Source organism: Astyanax mexicanus, chromosome 5, assembly GCF_023375975.1.
Source record: "Astyanax mexicanus isolate ESR-SI-001 chromosome 5, AstMex3_surface, whole genome shotgun sequence".
Lineage (NCBI taxonomy): Eukaryota > Metazoa > Chordata > Actinopteri > Characiformes > Acestrorhamphidae > Astyanax > Astyanax mexicanus.
This window is the reverse complement of record NC_064412.1, coordinates 2,541,846-2,559,421: the sequence shown is the minus strand read 5'-3', so window position 1 is coordinate 2,559,421 and position 17,576 is coordinate 2,541,846.

The following is a 17,576-nucleotide window of genomic DNA, read 5'->3' as shown; positions in this document are numbered from 1 at the left end:
ACTTGCGATGTCTCGTTAATTTGAGCTGTATTTCGTTAACTCAGGCTGTCTTTCTCTCACTCGCTCTGTCTCTTGTTAACTTGCACTGTCTTTCTCTCACTCACTTTTTCTCCTTTTCTCTTACTCTCTCTGTCTCTCACTAATTTGGCCTGTCTTTTTCTCACTAGCTGTGTCTCTCGTTCTCTCACTCGCTCTGTCTCTTTCCTTTCTTGTTTGCACTGTCTCGCTTAATTGCTGTCTCTCCTCTCTCACTCTCTCTTGCTAACTCGCACTGTCTCTCACTGGCTTTGTCTCTCCTTCTCTCTTACTTGTTTTATCATGCTCACTCGCTCTGTCTTTCCCTAACTTGCACCGTCTCTCCTTAACTGCCTACCGGCCAGTAGCCCTCACTCCGATAGTCACAAAGTGCTTTGAAAGACTGGTTCAGACCCACATCAAAGCCACCATCAACATCACTGTGGATCCACTCCAGTACGCATACAGGAAGAACCGATCCACAGAGGATGCCATTTCCTCCGTGGTCCACACTGCCCTCACCCACCTGGAGCAGAAGGATTCCTACGTTCGGATGCTCTTTGTGGAATTCACATCTGCTTTCAACACCATGATTCCTCAGACACTGATAACCAAACTCTCCTCACTTGGACTGAGCTCTTCCCTGTGCAACTGGGTCCTAGACTTCCTGACCAACAGGCCGCAGTCTGTGAGAATTCACAACATCTCCTCCCCCTCCATAACCCTCAGCACTGGCTCCCCTCAGGGCTGTGTGCTGAGCCCCCTCCTGTTCACACTGCTCACATATGACTGCTCACCTCTCCATCCAGGCTGTCATATTGTGAAGTTTGCGGACGACACGGCAGTGGTTGGATGCATCACAAACAGAGATGAGTCCAGCTACAGGCAGGAGGTGGAACACCTGGAGGATTGGTGCAGAGAAAACAACCTCTGCATCAATGTAAAAAAGACAAAGGAGATGATTGTGGACTTCAGAAGGGGCAAGCATGCCCACCTCCCCCTGCACATTGGAGGATCTGCGGCGGAAGTGGTTGACAGCTACAGGTACTTGGGTGTGCACCTGACCAGCAACCTCACCTGGAGCAACAACACTTCCACTCTGGTCAGGAAGGCACATCAGCGGCTCTACTTCCTCAGGAGGCTGAGACGAGCTGGACTCGGGAGCGCAGTCCTCACCTCCTTCTACAGATGTGTGGTGGAGAGCGTTGTGTGCTCCAGCATCAATGTGTGGCATGGAAGCTGCTCTGCTGCAGACAGGAAAGCACTGCAGAGGGTGGTGAAGGCTGCACAGAGGATTGTTGGAGTTAGCTTCCCCAGCACCACAGACATTTACACCTCCAGGTGCAGGAAAAGGGCCACCTGCATCAGGAAGGATCCCACCCATCCAGCACACGCACCTTTTGTCCCACTCCCCTCAGGCCGTCTCTCGTTAACTTGCACTGTCTTTCTCTCACTCGCTCTGTCTCTCTTTCTGTCTTTCCCTAACTTGCACCGTCTCTCGTCCTTTCTCGTTCACTCTGTCTCTCGCTAACTCGCGCTAAAAACGCATACCAGTGTACTGCCCAGCACTATCATCAGCTTGTGATTATTAGGAAAATAATGAAAAAAGAGAACTTGGGAGAACTTTTTGGGCTGAACATTGTGCAGATACTGCTTATGATAGAAAAAACAGTTCCAACTCTTTTATAGTTTAGTTAGTAAGTCCTTCCGCTGAGTTAAAGTAAGGAAATGTGGTGTTAGAAGGTTGCGAAGACTTGTTGTAAACTTGTGAGCAAAGTAGAGATCTTATTTATAGGATTTTAAATTAAGAGGAGACTCTTTAAGCATGCTCCTCTCCCAAAATTTAATTTACATTTATGTAGTGTTACAAAACATTCAGAAAATCTCAGAAAATCAGCCCTCGTACAGCCGAGCTGACTGTAGGCCTCGCTGTAAAGTGACCCGTTGGAACCACACAGAGGAGGGACAATTCCACTATTGATTTCCCAGCAGGACGCTGCAATCTCAGACTGAAGAGCTGAGGGTTGGTGGAGACGACACGACTGAGTGAGCACTGGTGCTTGTTTGCAAACGATGAAATTGGTCCGCGGATGCCCTTCGCTTTCGAGGTTATTCTATTTTTCTGTCAGGTTTGTTATAAGCAGCGTGTCGCCGCTGCGCTGTAGCGCTCCTTCCCCGATGTGTAGCTTCACCTGCCGTCTCAACCTTCCACACCCGCGCTCCGAAGAGAGGAACCAATGCTCAGCTTTTCCACCTGACCGTGAAGACGTCCAACCGGTCGGTACATCACAGCAGGGACACAGAATTTATCTACAACTAGAAAGTGGACAATTGTCCTCTTTAGCACCTCAGTGTCAATGTCAATGAAGGACCAATACCAGCTGTGAGATACACTTTTAAAAATGTGAAGTTCTTGTTTGTATTAGGGGAACGAAACTCTCAGTGTCTGGCGATTCGATTCAATTTCAATTTTAATTTTTGGGTTTACGATTCAATTCAGAGCTGATTTTCGATTCCAGAACAATTTTTTAGATTCAAATGATCTATACATTTTCTTTAAATTATGTGATTGAGAAGATGAAATGACAATTTAAACAAATACAACATTCATTTAAAACAATAATTTTAGGTTCCTTACTGTTTCAAACCTTTTTGCAACATTTCATATTTAATTTTTTGTAAACCTTAAAAATAAACGTCACAGTTTTTTTTTTTTTTACCATATTGCGTCGAGGGTACATTTTTAAAACTTAATCTTAAATATTAAACATACAACTGGGTCCAGGAATCACATGTAAGTGCGAGTCTATCGGCATTAATCAGAACTCCTTAAGGTAAAACGTACCTTGGGTTGAGCATATTACCATAAACTTAAACCTAAACCTTAAACGACTAGAAATCATTCTTTAAAGAATCAGCACCCCTAATTTGTATGAGTATGCACCTGCACCTAACCTCCCAGGCATACCGGATCACGTGATGTTTGGCGTTCTGGCTCACCTAGTTTCTAGGATTACACACACCTGTTTCCCCAAGTATAAATACCCCCTGTTTCCCCCTTCTGCCCGTTATTGAATCTAGTTACCTTGCTTTTCTGTCCAGCGTCTCCGTGGTTTTGATCTGTTTTCGACTTATTTCTGTCATACGACTGTCACATCTGTGATCTCTCTTTTTCTTAGACCTTTTGTAGTTTGTCAGTTTACTTGTTGCCAACCTATTTTTGTATCTTTTAACCCCTTTTGCCTTTCCCTTCTACCCTTTTTTGGATATCCCGCATATGACTTCTTTTCTTGCTCATTCTGCTATGTTACTTGTCTTTGCTGCCTTTTTGTTACTGACCTTGCCTGTCCCTGACTATTCCTGTAGTTTTATCCTTTTGTTTAAAAAAACTGTGTGACAGGCTGACTATCCTAAAATGAAGGATTGGGCAGAGTGTACTTTTTTAAACTATTGTTTACCCTTACAGTATATTAACGTTTGATTTAATGACACTAGGAAACCTAATTTCTAGATTTGCCGGATCATGTGACGCTTCAGTTTCTAGTATTACACACGCCTGTTTCCCCTAGTATAAATACCCCCTGTTTGCACCTTCTCCAGTGCCCGGATTGAATGAAGTTATCTAGCTTTTCTTTTTTTTTTTTGTCTGTTTTCGAACCATTTCTGTATCTGTGACCTCTCTTTTGCTTAGATCTTTTGTAGTTTGTCAGTTTACTTGTTGCCTACCTATTTTTGTATCTTTTATCCTCTTTTGCCTTTCCCTTCTACCCTTTTCTGGATATCCTGTGTATGACTTTTCTTGCTCATTCTGCTATGTTGCTTGTCTTTGCTGCCCTTTTGTTACTGACCTTGCCTGTCCCTGACTATTCCTGTAGTTTTATCCCTTTGTTTAATAAGCTGTCTGACAGGCTGACTATCCTAAAATGAAGGATTGGGCAGAGTGTACTTTTTTAACTATTGTTTGTTTGCTTACTTAGACACTTTAGACAGTATATTAACATTTGATTTCATGATATAGGGAATCTAGTTTCTAGATTTACTGGATCACGTGGCGTTCTGCATTCTGGTTCACCTGGTTTCTAGTATTACACACACCTGTTTCCCCTAGTATAAATACCCCCAGTTTTTCCCTTCTTCAGTGCCCATTATTGAATCTAGTTACCTAGCCTTTCTTTTTTTTGTCTGTTTAAAACCCATTTCTGTATCTGCGACCTCCCTTTTTTGGATGCTACCCTTTTGTTGCTGACCTTGTCCACATTGTCCATGACCATTTCTGTAGTTTTAGCCCTTTGGTTAATAAACCATGTGTTTTGTTTTCTTAAAATTTATGATTGGGCAGAGTGTACTTTTTTTAAACTATTGTTTACATACTTAGACACTTACAGTATATTAAATATTTGATTTGATGACACTATGTGCCGGATCATGTGACGCTTCTGCTTTCTGGCTCACCTAGTTTCTAGGATTACACACACCTGTTTCCCCTAGTATAAATCTCTCCAGTGCCCGTTATTGAATCTAGTTACCTAGCCTTTCTTTCTTTTTGTCTGTTTTCGACCCATTTCTATATCTGTGACCTATTTTTGTATTTTTTTGACAACCCTTGCCCTTCTACCCTTTTTTGGATGCTGCCCTTTTGTTACTGACCTTAATTGTCCATGACCATTCCTGTAGTTTTAGCCCTTTGTTTCTTTAAAAATGTGAAACTCTTGTTTGCTTACAGTACTTAGACACTTTAGAATAGTATATTATTCATTTTTGATTTGATGACACCAGGAATCTAGTTTCTAGATTTGCGTTTCTTATTTACGGAAGCAATACGGGAAGTGATCTGGTCAGAGCATCAAATCTAATCCCGGCCCTCGGCTTGACTGAAACTCTTTTTGCTTCTTTGGAGCAAAAGGAATAAGTAAAAAATCGCATTTGTGTCAGAAAGTTGAGCGGCTCGGGCCAAGGATTTTCCTTAACCTCTTTTCCGAGCCCCAGACCTGCGGGGTGAATTTCATAAAGCGCAGGCTGTCGGACAATTTGTCTTTTGACAGGAGGGAGTTTTGGCGGAGGCGCCGGAGGCCGGTCAGCGGTGAGTGGCAGTGACCGGGCTGGGGGCGGTACCCGCGGGGGCAGCTGGCCCTCGCCGGAGCTCAGGCCGTGGCGGCGGCGGCCGGGGTTTCGGACGGAGCGAGGGGAGCGGGGACGGGGCCGCCATCTGGCCCCGGAGAGGGATTCGGTGCGGCGCTCGGGGGGCCGGGGGGCGGTGTCAGATCGGCCGCTGGTGAACAGATGTTCCGGGGTGAGCGGCGCTCTGGAGGGACCCAACGTCCATCAGCGGCTGGAGAGCGGCACGGCTCTGACCTTGAGCCGGAGAACGCCTCAACGTCTGGCTGTTTGCTGAAGGGAGGGGCGAACACTCGCAGGACTCTCCAAAGACTCTCTAAAGGGGGCTCTAACCTGCCCGCTGCTGTTTTCGAGGGGCGGGGGGGCAATAGACCGTGTCATATGGCTTAATATCACACTGACTTCAATTACAGTTACTTCCAGAGACGAACCACTCATGCTCACAAATCACGAGTTCACCCCCACCTACCAGAAAACTAAAGCATGCTGGGAGTTTATACAGCACTAGTGCGTCTAACAAAAAGAAAATTATGATTAAAAAGGTTTCAGTTCAAAATGTGAAACTCATACATTATATAAATGTATTAAATACAGAGTGATCTATTTTAAAGTGTTTATTTCTATATCAGTGTCCCAGAAAAGTAGAATATTATGTAAGAGGTACTTTTGTTTCGCGGTGTTTGCAGTGTGCCAAGTCCTGCTGGAAAATGAAATCTGCATCTCCATAAAAGTTGATAATAAAAAAACACAGTGGATCAACACCAGCAGATGACATGTCTCTCCAAACCATCACTGATCATCAGTACATTTTACATTTCATTTAAAGGAAATCAAGGGAGCAGAATCTGGAGGAAGAGTGGAGAGACACACAGTCCAAACTGCTCGAGGTCTAGTGTGAAGTTTCCACCAATCAGTGATGGTTTGGAGAGACATGTCATCTGCTGGTGTATATTACATGTATTTATGTTTTGTTCATATATTTTTCACTTCTGGCCTTCTGATCATCTTACACTTGTTTGTAAGTAGAAAGTAAATATATTGAAATTATGACTTCAATGTCATGATTAAATACAATTTAATTACAGTTATTTACCTGCTGAATAAAGAGTTGCTACATGCAAAAGCCACATATAGACACATGGATTCATATGCAATTATGGAATATAATAACATATCGGCTAATACAGCACACACACACACACACCAATACTACACTTCATACAAACCTTCACTTTAAAGTACTTTTTCTATGTTACATTTCTATTATATTTTACATAGTTAAATAACAAGCACATTTTAATATATATATATATACATTGAGCTATTTTTATAAAAAAAAAAATATATATATATATATATTATATTCATTATTTGGATAATCCCACCTCTTACTAGTTACTAGTTAAAAGCACTGTACCTTAAAGAACTGTGCAGTAGGGGCACTTTTATTTATTGTTTGATTAACAATTAACAATACAAACAATATCAGAGTTGCCCAAACATTTGCATTACATGTGCAGTATATGGAACATATATACGTAATTTATTAATTAGCTTGATTTTTTTCAATTAAAATATCAAATTAAATTGAATATACAAATATTCTTTATTACTTTTATTTATTTGTGTTTTACATACAGTATTCCCAGTTTTTTTATGATTTGGTGTTGTGTAAGGTTTATGAAATGTGCCTGTGATATAGTAATATGTATTTAAAATAACTTTCATATTTAACATATAACTAATTACAAAACTATTGTAATTGCTATTGTTTTAAATAGTTAGCCTTAAGCCTGTAATGAAACATTACATCATATTGTTAATCACCTTAAATTCTAAGGACCTTTTGTAATCTATAATGTTTAATTGGAAATTATATATTAGTGTAATCAGTCTGTAACAGTGAGTACAATAAAATTTGTTTAATTGTTTAATAACAGGTGATATAAATTCACTTATTATAAAGTAAAATCCACACAATTTAGACATTTTAGACTTTTATAAATTTTACACATTTAAATTCTATTTATTGACTCTTTTGTAATCATTTCCTGACAGAAAACCAAAAAACCCATCAGTGATTTGGGACACTGTGATCTAAAAACACTGTAAAGTCTCTTCCAGTCTCACCTTAAAACCTTAAATCCTGTTTTTCCGTCTGAAGAACAGAATAAAAATGTAAGTGCCGTTTTAATGCCAGGATGGAAGCAGCCACATCCTTTCTTGCCCATCAACCAAGAACTCAACTAATCAATAAGTGTTGAATCAGTCAATTATGTGCCATTAATTTCACACCCTGCAGGTATAATCATCTCCATGAAAATACACGCTATAGGAAATTTATCTATTGGAAAATGTCAAGGCAGACAATTAAGTTCTCAAGTGGGACGTAAAAATCGACAACACGTCGAGTAGAGGACGGAAGACGGAGAGCAGGAAACCCAAGGACTACGGCCTGAGTTTCTCTTTCAGCCAGATGTAGTGTACGGTCGTCCTACAGCCTTAAAGGACAAGATCATAATGTATCGTAACAGTATCATAAAACGTCTTAAAACATCACAAAACTTAAATGTAAAAAACATTTTTGCTTCTATAAAAAAAACATTTTTTCGTAAAAGAGTTTGAACAGAAAAAGAAATAGAACAAATGGTGCGTTTCTTAAATATTTTAAATGTTGTTCACACACATATACCTATATATATATATATATATATATATACACTGCTCAAAAAAATAAAGGGAACACTCAAATAACACAATATAACTCCAAGTAAATCAAACTTCTGTGAAATTAAACTGTCCACTTAGGAAGCAACACTGATTGACAATCAATTTCACCTGCTGTTGTGCAAATGGAATAGACAACAGGTGGAAATTATTGGCAATTAGCAAGACACACTCAATAAAGGAGTGGTTCTGCAGGTGGGGACCACAGACCACTTCTCAGAACCTATGCTGTCTGGCTGATGTTTTGGTCAGTTTTGAATGTTGGTGGTGCTTTCACACTCATGGTAGCATGAGACGGACTCTACAACCCACACAAGTGGCTCAGGTAGTGCAGCTCATCCAGGATGGCACATCAATGCGAGCTGTGGCAAGAAGGTTTGCTGTGTCTGTCAGCATAGTGTCCAGAGGCTGGAGGTGCTACCAGGGGACAGGCCAGTACACCAGGAGACGTGGAGGAGGCCGTAGGAGGGCAACAACCCAGCAGCAGGACCGCTACCTCCGCCTTTGTGCAAGAAGGAACAGGAGGAGCACTGCCAGAGCCCTGCAAAATGACCTCCAGCAGGCCACAAATGTGCATGTGTCTGCACAAACGGTTAGAAACCGACTCCATGAGGATGGTATGAGGGCCCGACGTCCACAGATGGGGGTTGTGCTCACAGCCCAACACCGTGCAGGACGCTTGGCATTTGCCAGAGAACACCAGGATTGGCAAATTCGCCACTGGCGCCTTGTGCTCTTCACAGATGAAAGCAGGTTCACACTGAGCACATGACAGACGTGACAGAGTCTGGAGACGCCGTGGAGAGCGGTCTGCTGCCTGCAACATCCTTCAGCATGACCGGTTTGGCAGTGGGTCAGTAATGGTGTGGGGTGGCATTTCTTTGGAGGGCCGCACAGCCCTCCATGTGCTCACCAGAGGTAGCCTGACTGCCATTAGGTACCGAGATGAGATCCTCAGACCCCCTGTGAGACCATATGCTGGTGCGGTTGGCCCTGGGTTCCTCCTAATGCAGGACAATGCTAGACCTCATGTGGCTGGAGTGTGTCAGCAGTTCCTGCAAGATGAAGGCATTGAAGCTATGGACTGGCCTGCCCGTTCCCCAGACCTGAATCCGATTGAGCACATCTGGGACATCATGTCTCGCTCCATCCACCAACGTCACGTTGCACCACAGACTGTCCAGGAGTTGGCGGATGCTTTAGTCCAGGTCTGGGAGGAGATCCCTCAGGAGACCATCCGCCACCTCATCAGGAGCATGCCCAGGCGTTGTAGGGAGGTCATACAGGCATGTATATATGTATATTTAAAAATAATTATATTTACCAGTACAAATTGCAGAAAAAAAATTATCTTAGCTCTCAAGTCTGGTTTGGAGAGACATGTCTGTCATCTGCTGGTGTTGATCCACTGTGTTCCCACAAAATCTTACAGCACTTCATGCTTCCCTCTGCTGAAAACAACTTTTATGGAGATGCGGATTTCATTTTCCAGCAGGACTTGGCACACTGCCCACACTGCCAAAAGTAACGATTGGTCTGTTACATAATATTCTGATTTTCCGAGACACTGATTTATGGATTTTCTTTTTTTATTGGCTGTAAACCATAATCATCAACAATAAATAAAAAAAAAACTTTTAAAGTAGATCACTGTGTGTTTAATACATCTTTATAATATATAAGTTTCACATTTTCAACGGAATTACTAAAATAAGTGTATCGTATCAGTATCAGAAAACTTCCTGAAACATCAAACTTATAGGTCTTACAGGTGAAGAATAATTTTTGGTTCCATAAAAAGCATTTTTTGTAAAAGTAAAAACATATTTAAAGTGTTGTTCACTCACATAAAAAAAAAAAAAGATCGGAATTTTCAAGTCAAAGTGTCTCTTCAATTAGAGCCGTCTTGGCACATTAACATCCATTAGCTCATCCTAAATGCTCAGTTCTGCTACTATCCAGCAAGTGATTAACATTGACACTTTTGAAGCTCCACAGTTGACTGACATTGACTCTTCTCTTTTTGTGGCACTACCAGCATGCTGATTGGCTCTATGCTGGAAGCTGTGACTATTCTTAATCAAACTTTATGACAAACTTTATGATTGGGAAAACTCCCATTTATATTTCAACCAGCAGGTGGTCTCCTTAAAAACTACTTGTAACCGATTGTATCGCAAACAGTATCGGTAACCTTCCCAAAACATCACAAAACTTAAAGATTAAAGAATTCTTTAAACATATAGGATCTATTTTTGAGCCTATGAAAAGCATTTTTCATAAGAGTTTGAACAATTGAAAAAGAAACAAATGGTGCGTTTCTTTAATGTTTAAAGTATTTTTTCACATGCCTATTATATAAAAAAAATCTATATATTTACCTGTACAAATTGCAGAAAAAACGTCTTAATTTTCAAATCAATGTGTCTCGTCAATTTGAGGCCTCTTGGCACGTTGACATCCATTAGCTTGTCCTAAATACTTAGTTCTGCCATTAACCAGCAAGTGATTAACATTGCCACTTTTGAAGCTCCACAGTTGACTGACATTGACCCTCCACTTAAGTAAAGTAGTGTAGTAAAAATGATACTCCATTAGATACAGGTACAGCATTTCAGTACTTAAGTACAGTAGTGTAGTAAAAATAATACTCCAGTACTTAAGTACAGTAGTGTAGTAAAAATAATACTCCAGTAGATACAGGTAACAGCATTTTAGTACTTAAGTACAGTAGTGAAGTAAAATGATACTCCAGTAGATACAGATACAGCATTTCAGTACTTAAGTACAGTAGTGAAGTAAAAATAATACTTTAGTAGAAAGATGGAGCATTTTACTAGTTATACTTCCCTACTGTACGCCAAGTATTTTATAGTGTGTCTTATTCGATTTTACTTACATTTTCTCACGGACAGCTGTTGAATTGGTTAGAAAAAAACAGTATTTTAGTACTTAAGTACAGTAGTGATGTAAAAATAATACTCCAGTAGATACAGGTACAATATTTTAGTACTTAAGTACAGTAGTGAAGTAAAAATAATACTCCAGTAGATACAGATACAGCATTTTAGTACTTAAGTACCGTAGTGAAGTGAAAATGATACTCCAGTAGATACAGATACAGCATTTTAGTACTTAAGTACAGTAGTGAAGTAAAAATAATACTTTAGTAGAAAGATGGAACATATTACTAGTTATTCTTCCCTACTATACGCCAAGTGTTTTATAGTGAGTCTTATTAGATTTCTTACATTTTCTCACGGACAGCTGTTGAATTGGTTAGAAAGAAACAGTATTTTAGTACTTAAGTACAGTAGAGACATAGTTCTACTTCCCTACTATATATCTCTATAAATGTTAAAAGTGCCTTATGTACACGTCTTTGTGATGTTCCTGCTTTGTGTCTTTATAGTGTGGCCTTCTTTGCGCTGCATTGATTGAGTTTATTTTACAAATGCAAATACAAAAATCTATTTCTCAAATTTTCTCATGGACAGCCAACGAATTTGTAAGAAAGAGAACCAAATTCCAGTTTGACACACGTAGCTTTACGTACTGATGATCTGTGTTTTATTTATGCACCTTGCCTTCAGCAAACAGGTGTTTTTTGCTTTTATACTTTATTGAACATGAGAAAGTTAGAGTCAACCGCCAAGAAGATTCAGGTTGTCATTTCAGGGAGTTCATATCAGAATTGCTGGGGGAGCCATTGTAGCGCCAACGTAGCGACGGAGCTCCGCCATCTATAAAACGAGAAAACTAACATCTGTTGAAGCATACATTAAGCTTTAAACGTAAGCGAGCAGAGATCAGCCGGTGAAATACAGTTAAGCAGATGTCGTTTTTAGAGTGGCAGATGGAACAATGAAAAGCGGATTGGAAATGAAAAAGCGCTGCTAAAGGTCAGATCAATTAAGGAGGCCGTGGCGGGATCCCACGAGGCGGCGGAGGCGAGCGGATGGCGCGTTTGAGAGATGGGCGAACTGCTCGAGGGCACGGAAACGCCGAACGCGATCTGGAAGAGCTGGGAAGTGGAGTGCACTTCCAGCGGGCCAAGGTTAATAACCCCCGCGGATATAGACCTGCTCCGCCGTCTCACCGCCAAGAGAGAGACCTTTGTCCGGTAGTCGTAAGACTCTAATGAATAACAACAGTGACTTTAAGTGACATTGAGAAAGAGAGAGAAAGTGCGCGAGAGTGTGAGAGCGTGAGAGTACAAGTAAGAGGCAGTTTTTTCCTTAATTTCTTAGGGAACCTGTAAAAAGAACTGTTGAGTGACACATAGGAAAAAGCACACAGGTAAATTTCACTGCTGTCATGTAACAACTACAGGCCCTATCTTACACCTTGCATCTTCGCAAGGCTCATTGTGATGCTCATTGCTATCTTAAACCCTGTCAACAGTCAATTTTCACTCCTTTCACCTGCCTCGTTTAAATAGCAACAGTGCTTCTAAATGTGTTCAGGTAAATTTCTGGCGTATTGCTATCTTGGCATCATGGCAACAGGAAAAAAAACAGGTGCAGCAGTGACGGTAAAGAGCAGTTTGTTTCTCTTTTTTTCTCTTGTTCTCTCTCTCTCTCGAGCTTTCTTTCTGTCTTTTCTTTTTTCTGTCTTTCAAGTTCTCATTTTCCTTCTTGCTTTCTGTCTTTTTAATTTGTTCTTTCTCTTCTCTTTCTTTTGTTTCCTTTGTATTCTCTTATTTCTTTCTTTCTTGCATTCTTTTTCAGTTTTTCTCTTATGTTCTTTTTCTGTCTTTGTTTTCTTGCATTTTCTGTCGTTTTATCTCCTGTCTTATTTCTCTTTCTGTTCTGTTCTCTTCTGTTCTCTTCTCCTTTTTTCTTTTTTTCCTTACATCCATCCATCCTCCCTTCCTTCCTTCCTTTCTTATTTCCTTTCTTACTTCCTTTCTTACTTCCTTCATTGCTTACTTTCTTACTTTACTTACTTCCTTTTTTACTTAATTTCCTTCCTTAAATCCCTATTTCCTTCCTTACTTCCTTACTTACTTTATTACTTCCTTACATTTTCCTTTACTTTATTTCTTATTTCCTTTCATACATCCTTACTTCCTTTCGTACTTTCTTACTTCCTTTCTTAATTCCTTACTTCTTTACTTACTTCTTTTTTACTTAATGTCTTATTTTCATCCTTACTTCCTTACCTCCTGCTTTATTTTCTTACTTCCTACCTGTGAGAACCACAACTGTTTCCACAAAGAAGAAGAGAACTATATTTGTGGAAGTGATCTGATCTAGGCTTTAATCTGTCCACTGTTGGCTACCCACCATACTTAATATTTCTTTTAAATACAATTTAGACCCAATTTGGACCTTTTTAGTTCACTTTTTTATTTTTTAGTCCACGTTTCATACTTTAAACAAAGTTGACTATCTTTTCCTTCTTCGGTTGATTCCAGTTGTTTTTAAAGGTTTTAGAGCTGAAGATGCTGTTCTGGGCCTCCAGGATGAGACTGAGATTAGGAGTAGAGAATTTTACTCTTTTTAGAGACAGTAAAACTAAAAGTTTGAGGCTCCATATCGGTGTATAAACCCTCTCTCAGACACTCTTATTTCTTACTTTCTTTTTTCTTTCTTTCTTTCTTTCTTTCTTTTTTCCCTCCTTATTTCCTTCCATACTTCCTTTCTTACTTGCTTCCTTAATTCCTTTCATACCTCCTTCATTTCTATCTTTCTTTCTTACTTCCTTCTTTTCTTACTTCCTTACTTCCTTACTTTCTTAACTCATTGCCTATTTACTTACTTCCTTTCTTACTTCATTCCTTATTTCCTTTCTTATTTTCTTGCTTACTTCTTTCCTTTCTTGCTTTCTTCCTTCCTTACTTCCTTACTGTGAGAACCACAACTGGTTTCACAAAGAAGATTAAAACTATATTTGTGAAGAGTTGTGGAAGTGAGCTGATCTCTATTTAATATTTCTCTTAAAAGCAATTTAGACCCAAATTTAGATTTTTTTTAGTCCACATCTTTACTTTTTAGTCCATATTTGTTCATACCTTAAACATAGTTGACTAACTATCTTTTCCTTCTTGGGTTGAATCCAGTTGTTTTTGAACAGTTTAGAGCTGAAGATGCTGTTCTGGGCCTCCAGGATGAGACTTAGATTATGAGGAGAGAATTTTACTCTTTTTAGAGACGGTAAAACTGAAAGTTTCTCATAAACGATGTGTTTGAGGCTTCATATCTGCTTCTTAACCCTCTCTCAGACACTCTCTCCTTCTCTTTATTTGTTTCTTTTTATTTTTTCTCGTTTTTTCATTTTTTTCTTGCTTTCTTTCAGTTTTTTTTCTCTCATTCTGTACTGTTCTTTCTGTTCTTCCTTTTTTTGTTTTTCTCCTCTCTTCTCCTTTATTTTTATTCCTAACTTCCTTTCTATACTTCCTTCCTACTTTTCTTACATACTTCTTTTCTTCCTTCCTTACATCTTTACTTCCTTACTTTTTTCTTATGTCCTTACTTACTTTCTTACTTCTTTTCTTCCTTTTTCTTCCTTATTTTCTTCCTTACATCCTTCCTTACTTACTTCCTTTTACTTCCTTATTTCTTCACTTACATTCTTTCTTACTCTTGGGTTGAATCCAGTTGTTTTTAAAGGTTTTAGCGCAGAAATACAGAAAACGTTAAGCTGAAGATGCTGTTCTGGGCCTCCAGGATGGAAATGAGATTATGAGGAGAGAATTTTACTCTTTTCAAAGACTGAAAAGTTTCTATACTTCCTTCCTACTTTCCTTACATACTTCCTTTCTTCCTTCCTTACGTCTTTACTTCCTTACTTACTTTTTTCTTATGTCCTTGCTTACTTTCTTACTTCTTATCTTACTTTTTTTTCTTACTTTTTATTCCTTACTTACTTCCTTTTACTTCCTTATTTTTTACTTACTTCTTTAATTGGGTTGATTTCTTACTTCTTTTCTTACTTTTTCTTCCTTATTTTCTTCCTTACTTACTTCCTTTTACTTCTTTATTTATTCACTTACTTCCTTTCTTACTCTTGGGTTGAATCCAGTTGTTTTTAAAGGTTTTAGAGCTGAAGATGCTGTTCTGGGCCTCCAGGATGAGACTGAGATTATGAGGAGAGAATTTTACTCTTTTTAGAGACGGTAAAACTGAAAGTTTCTCATAAACGATGTGTTTGAGGCTTCATATCTGTGTATAAACCCTCTCTCAGACACCGGTTGCATTCTGGCGTCTTTCCCAGGCGTCCGGAGGTTGGACCCCGGGCCGTTCTTTCTTTCTTGCCGTATTTAATCTCCAAACAAGAAGCTAAACTCCTCCTCGCCGCCTCGTCTGTCAGCGTTTGGAGCCACAAGAGGGCAACATTAGCATTGTTTGTGCTGCGCTGCCTCCTCCCCGGGCTCCCCTCATTTTCATCCGTGTTGTGCATTTGCATGCGAGCATCAAAAAACAGTTTAGTTTGTTCACCATCATTTAGAACATGCAAAACCGTGCACTTCCAGAAAGAGCAGATAAAGATGCTTCCTGCTCCGGCGGTACGAGGCCTGCTGTCCGTGCGCTCGTGCACACGTGCACACTCGCCGTGGTCTCGATTCAGGACAGTAATCTTGATCCTGCAGACAGAAGCGTTTGTCTTTCCCTCTCCGTTCAGCTGAAGTGTGTTTAGTGCTTATCTGAGCAGCTTTGCAAATTTGCAAACGAGTTGCATCTGTTTTTGTTTCCGTGCTTCTGTCTGTTTCAGAGCAGTTAACACATTAACACACATTAATGCATGCATTTAATCTGAAAACTTTAATCCTTTCTGCTTATTCAGTATTTGTCTGCTTTATTTCTTTATTTAATGTATGTTCTACATTGTAGAATTAATATTAAATATATTAAAAAACAATAAAAAAGGGCCACATATAGAATTACGTAGTAAACGATATAAAAGTGAGGCCTCTGCAATCCCCGGATCTAAACCTGATGAACGGAAATGATTCTTCCTTCCTCTTTTCATCACTCTTGTCTCTTTCCTTCTTTCTCTCTCTTTTTGTCTTTATTATCTTTTTTCTCTTTCTCTCTTACTTTTTCTTTCCTTTTCTCTTTTTCACTAGTTTTCTTTTTTTTCCTTGTTTCTTCTTCGTCCATTCTTCAATCCATCCATTGCTTTCTTTCTTTCTATCTATCTCTCTCGTTTAGTCTTTCTTTCTTTTTCTTGTTTTCTCTCTTGATTTCTTCTTGTCTCTTTTGTAACAGTCAATCCCCTGATCCAATTTACAATGTGAAAAATGATAAATATATATATAATAAAACATAGAAAACCCACTTAATTAGAGAGGTGTGTTAATTTTTTTACTGGTACTGAATATAAGTCATCCCTAAGCAGTAAAGTAAAAATGAAAATAAACCCAATAATTGGTGGTGTGAACACATTTCAGAGCAGATAGTAGTTTATTCTGATTCACTTTTGTTTAAAAAGATACAATTAAACAAAAATATCATTATAAATAAAATCTATTTGTAATTACTTCTGGGAATTATAGAAAGCTTTGAAGTTCTTTTTTTTTTATCAGTCGATAGCCTCCATCCATCCATCCATCCATCCATCCATCCATCCATCCATCCATCCATCATCCATCTTTTGTTTATTCCTTCTCTCTCTTTCTGTCTTTCTCCTTCCTTTATTCTCTTTCTTTTTCCTTCGTTCTCTCTTTCTCTTTCATTCTTTCTCTTTTCTCTTTCCTTCTTTCTCTCTCTTATTCTATCTCTCCTCTTGTTTTCTCTTGCTGTTTCTTGTTTTCTTTCCTTTGTTCTTTCTTTTTTACTTTTCTTAGCTCTTTCCATCCTTTTCTCTAGTTCTCTCGTTCTTTCTCTCTTTCTGCCTTTTTATTTCATTCATCAGTCTATCCATTATCTTCCTCTTTCATTCTTTCTCTCTTGTTTTCTCTACTTTCTTACCCTTTTTCTATTTCTCTCTCATCCCTTCTTTCTCTTCTTCTTTCTCTCTTTCTCTCTCCTTCTCTCTCTTATATCTTCCTCTTTCTTTTTTTCTCTTTCCTTTTATTTTTTTTCTTTCTTTTTACTTGTTCTCACTCTTTCCATCCTCTTTTTTTAATACATTCATCAATCTATTCATTGTTCTCACTCTTTCATTCTTTCTTTTTCTCTTGTTTTTTCTTTTTTCTTTCTTTTTTAGTCTTTCTATAATTTTCTCTAGTTCTCTCTTTCTTTCTGCTTGTCTTTTTAATTGATTCATCAATCTATTGTTATCTCACTTTTTCATTCTTTCTTTCTCTCTTGTTTCTTCTTTCTTTCGTTTTCTCAGTTTTGTTTCTTTCTCTTGTTTTCTCTTTCTTTCTTTCGCTTTTTCTATTTCGTTCTCTTTCCTTCTCTCTCTCTCTCTCTCTCTCTCTCTCTCAGGATTAAGAGTGTATGGTTCTGGACGCTGTTGGATGGTTTTGAACAGTGTTTAAGAATTACTAATCGACGCTTTGCTCAGTTGACTTCAGAAACTCAGCTGTAAGCAGATTCTCTCGTGTGCAGAATAAACAGAATTATTCATGGAATAATAAGATAAATGCAGCGAGGGACAGAATTTAATGCAGAGCTGGAGTTACACTTTATTTACTCATAAAGAGAGATGAACTAATCTAACCTCACTTTTATTCCTCTGCTTTTATTCAGAGTTTAGTTCAAAATATCAAAACCGAACAACAAAACTCTCAGAATATCATAATTATTTAATAATACAGCACACTTTTC